The sequence below is a fragment of the Orcinus orca genome, chromosome 5, assembly GCF_937001465.1.
Source record: "Orcinus orca chromosome 5, mOrcOrc1.1, whole genome shotgun sequence".
In the NCBI taxonomy this organism is placed as follows: Eukaryota; Metazoa; Chordata; class Mammalia; order Artiodactyla; family Delphinidae; genus Orcinus; species Orcinus orca.
The window spans coordinates 137,434,549-137,439,598 of NC_064563.1; the positions used below are offsets into that span (position 1 = coordinate 137,434,549).

The following is a 5,050-nucleotide window of genomic DNA, read 5'->3' on the forward strand; positions in this document are numbered from 1 at the left end:
ATGGGTGGGTACTCAATGAATATTTCTGAATGAATGAACAAATGTGTATTTTTAAAAATATAGTAGACTTTAGTTATGGGAAAATAGAGCATATAGTACAGACATTTCCCACAGGCCTCTTCTCCTCCACACAGTTTCCCCTATCTTTAACATCTTAGGCTAGTGTGGTACCTCTGTAACAATTGATGAGCCAATATTGATACATTAATATTAACCAAATGCTGTAATAGTTTGTAGAATAGAATTCACTGTTTATGTTATGCAGTTCTATGGGTTTTGATGAAGGCATGATGTCATGTATTCACCTAGTCTGATAATTCCAGATTCTCTGTCACATCTTAATCTTGTTCTCAAGCTTACTCTGTCTCTTCAGATTGTGTTTTTCCTGCTTTTTTTTTCCCTTATACTTTTTGTAGAAAGTTGGACATGATGTATCAGATAACAGGAGCTGAGATAAATAATCTTTTACTATGAAGTGTCATGTTTATCTGGTTAAGAGTTAGTCTGTGTTTAATGCTTGCTGCCCCTGTAGGTGTCAGAGGCTTTGATTTCTTCCAGTATCTTCATTTTTTGTCTTCCTTGTTGTCTCTGGGTTTCCCTAGAAACTCTCTCTTAAATAGAGTTGTAATCCACTGGAGTCGTATGGGTGTGGTGGAAGGCTTTGTGGAGGGGAAACATTCAATAATCTTAAAATTAAATTTCAGGGTTTGTTTTTTCTTTTTATTGAGCCTGAACCTCTGGACTGTGACCCTCAGAGGAGTTTCTTAGCCTCTGTCCCTCTGTTTTTCCTCCCCTTATGACAGGAAGGTTTGAGGGGGCTGAGTTGTCTAATCGCCTTTGAGCTGGTCACAGTAGACTTGGCTAAAATAATTCCCCTTGAAAGCAGGCTTTTTTTTTTTTAAACAGAACACTCTCAGTGTATTTCAGATGGTTACTTTTCACCTCCCTGTGTCTAAACGGGAAGGAAACTTTCTCTTCCTTCTGGTGGGGCACCTGTGTGAAAAGCTCAAGAAAGTAGGAGGACCCCGCTAAGACTGGGTCCCCAGGAGTTTTGGGGGTTTGTTTTGTTTTGTTTTGTTGAAATTTAGAGAAAAAATTTATTGAAGATCTGAAAAACAATTTCTAAAAGATTGACTTTTCCAGAAAACGGTAGCTACACAATGTATTGCGTCTATCATGTTAAAATGTGCATTAGACACAAATACGAAAACCATGAAACAAGCCACCATTCTCTGACAATCTGAGCAAAGATAAAATGCCTAAGGAACAACATAGATGACTTGCAAAGGACGGGGTCTTTACTGTCAGCACCATAAAAAAAAGGGGGAGCACAAATGGATGAGTGTGTTCAGTTATACACACTGAATTGAACCTTAGGCACTAGGAACTAGCATTTTGTCATATAGTGTTAACATATTATAAAGTGTGTAGTGTCAGAGGAATAAAACCACCAGCATTCAAAAGCAGCTTTGTCAACTAAGCAATAAAACACTCTACAGTACGTCTCTCTGTTGTCCATCATTGAATACACTGGTAGCAACTTTGAAATGAAAAAAAAGAAAAGGAAAAAGGAGCCGTAACCCCTTTTATTTGCTGTTTAAAATCAAACAGAAAACAAACATCACTTCTGTTATACACTAACATTTCCAAAGTGCATCATTTGTACAAGAGAAGCACTAAGAAACAAAGATGTGTTTACAGAGATCCAAACATGAGTGAGTGTAAGCACCTCACACAGCTTTCCGATGGTATTCAGAAGCCACTTCATAATCACTGGCACTAAACAAAGTTGCAGAGTTCTTTGCCAGGTATTTTAGGAAATCATGAAGATAATTCAGTAATACAGCAAGGCTCTTCTCATCCAGAGGTGTATAGGCCAACATTGCTCCGATACGTACAAATAATCTCAGTAGTTGTGGCACTCTGTACACCGGAGACATAGGCATATCGGGGTGATCTGTGAGAACTTCAGCATACTGTGGTCTCTCAAATTTGTAGAGTAGCTGGGTGCCCAACATTGCACTGAAGTATTCCTTTATCCCTGCCACAATTTCATTAACAGCATACTCATTATCTGTGTTTCCTCGAGATTTCTCATAATTTGCAAAATCCTCTAGAATGGAATCCACATTCTTCTTGGCAGGAAGATAAAAGAGCTGTTTTTGCCGGGTAATTAAGTCCTAGTCATCAACAAGCCATGGTTTTAGTTCTTCAGGAATCTTTAACTTCAACTCTGTTCATGAATATTTCCTCATTTTCAACAATCGGGTCTCCTCGGGCCCTTTTCTTGTAGGAGGCTGAGGTGTCTCACTGGTGCTACCACCATCTCCATTTCCAGGTGTTTTCTGTTGGTTCTTTTTTGTTTTCATGTCAACACTTTTCTGTTGCAGACCAGAAGTCTCCTTTCCAGGGGCAGCCCCTCTCATCTTCCCCTCTGCATACTGCTCCTGGCTGGCTTTTTGAAGTTCTTGTTGTTTCTGCAAATTGGTGTCCGCGTATTTGAGTACTGCGCTTTCTGGAACCCATTCATCTCGATTTTTATTCCAACCACTGTAATGTATAAAGTATTTCACCTGTTTATCCTTTATGGCCACCTATACACACTTTGCTTCATAAAGAAGAGGTCCACGGAAGCACAGCACTCTCTCATCCTCCTGGAATTTAGGCTTCCGGTCCTGCTTCGGCACCAATTTTAAGTGATTGCCGCCCCCTCGTCCTTCTCCCACCATCCCGACGACTACTGTCCCCTACTCTCTACCCCGCCCAGCTCCGCGTCAGACACGCCTTCAGGCACCTCCAGCTCTACATCCGGGCCGATTTTTCCCCAGGAGTTTGTTGCGGAGCACAGGCTCCGGACGCGGCAGGCTCAGCGGCCATGGCTCACGGGCCCAGCGGCTCCGCGGCATCTTCTCGGACCGGGGCACGAACCCATGTGTCCTGCATCAGCAGGCAGACTCTCAACCACTGTGCCATCAGGGAAGGCCACCCCGCCCCGCCCCAGGAGTTTTTAACTCTCAAGCTAGTCCATGCTCAGCCTCCAGCAGTAAGTCAAGCACGGTTTGTTTTCCTGTTTTCTGAGGCTTCTGCTCCTTGTCTACTGATTCTCTGCATTTGCCCGTCTCTCCAGTTTTGGGGGCTGCAGTTTGCCCTGTGACCTCCATTCACTAATGGATCTAAGAAGAGTTGATTTTACCATTGGTTCAGCTTTTCTCTTGTGAAGAATGGAGTGACAAATACTAAACTCTTTACATCTTGGGGTGGACAGCATTTGTTTTTTGTTTTTGTTTTTTAATTTTCGGCTGTGTTGGGTCTTTGTTGCTGCACGTGGGCTTTCTCTAGTTGCAGAGAGCGGGGGCTACTCTTTGTTGAGGTGGGCAGGCTTCTCATTGCTGTGGTTTCTCTTGCTGCGGAACATGGGCTCTAGGCGCGTGGGCTTCAGTAGTTGTGGCACGTGGGCTCAGTAGTCGTGGCACACAGGCTCTAGAGCACAGGCTCAGTAGTTGTGGCACATGGGCTTAGTTGCTCCACGACATGTGGGATCTTCCTGGACCAGGGCTCGAACCCATGTCCCCTGCATTGGCAGGTGGATTCTTAACCTCTGTGCCACCAGGGAAGTACAGCATTTGTTTTTAAGCGAATCTTTTCCCTGATTGTATAAGTAAAAATTTTTACCTAGAAAATTTAGAAAGTAAAAAGAAAAAAATAATCATATATAATCACCCAATCTTCAATTAGTCATAGTTAACATTTTGATATATTTTTAGTTGTAACATATGCATATGTCTTTATAAAAAGGTACATGCAATTTTGAATTGGCTTTCCTCCACTTTCAGAGACTATTTCTGCATCTTCTCTTAAACTGCTGCTGAAAATATTTTCAATGTTGAATGTCTTTTGTGAGGACCAAGGCCCCATGATGAGTTCCCGTCAGGTTTTATGGGGCTGGTGGGAACTCTGTTCCTCTTGAATGAAGAGTAAGGATAACATGTGAAGCAGTCTGACATCCTCTTATGATCGTCTCTGTGCCTTTCGTACAGAGGGGCAACAGCCAATGTTAGTTAATTTGATGGATGAAAATGTTCTTTTTTAACATCTACAAAAAGTGTGAAACATCGTACTCCTTCCTTGTCAGAAAACTGAAAGTGAAACTGAATTCTCAATTAGAATTACCTAGATGGTTAGTTGTTTTTTCTTTTTCTTCTCCTTCAAAAGGATTTTAACATGTATATTTCAGTAGCTTTAATGTTTAAAATATACATACATTTGGGACTTCCCTGGTGGTCCAGTGGTTATGAATCCGCCCTTCCATTTCTGGGGGCACGGTTCCAACCATGGTTGGGGAACTAGCATCCTGCATCTGGCATGCCCCTGGGCACGGCCAAAACATAAATAGAAATAATTTTTTTTTAATTTACATACATTTTACTGAAAGCTACCTCATGCTCTATTTTGGAAATTGATGGGATATAAATGATAGGTAAACAAAATAATGAGGGACTGTCTTTCCTCTCTACCTACCCCCAAAGACGTTGATCGGTGGAGGACTGGGCAACCAGGAGCACAGAGGAAAGACCCACAGAGAAGGGGGAGGGAGCCAATATTTACCATGTTTACAAAGTTCTGCTTGAGCCTGGAACTATACCAAGCTTTTACGACTCAATGATAGCTATTTTTATCCCTGTTTTATTGATTGGAGAATTATGATCTGAGCAATTTGTGGAACTAGTAAAGAGGGGGTGGTGCAGGAGAGAGCCCGTTCGGTCTTTCGTTCATTCATTCATTCAACACATTTTTATTGAGTAGATTAAATGTGCTAGGTATTGTTCTAAGTGACAGGCACTGTTCCAGCCCTGCTGTAAACACAACAGCCAAAATCCTTTCTCTCTCCAGTGGAGCTTACATGGAAGAGGGGTGGCGGCGGAAGGCGCCGTCTTAATAAATCTGGGTAAATTACCAAGATCTGGTGTCCCCGCCCCGCCCGGGCCCGAGCTCTCCGCTGGGGGCCGGCGCTCGACGCGCGCACCCGCACTAAAGACTTGCTCCACCTCTC

At 42.7% G+C, this 5,050-nt stretch overlaps 1 pseudogene; it reads right to left on the reverse strand.

Annotated features, from left to right (window-relative positions):
• Positions 1 to 1,426: 1,426 nt before the first annotated feature.
• On the reverse strand, positions 1,427 to 2,699 carry LOC101279189 (mortality factor 4-like protein 1; annotated as a pseudogene).
• Positions 2,700 to 5,050: the final 2,351 nt, after the last annotated feature.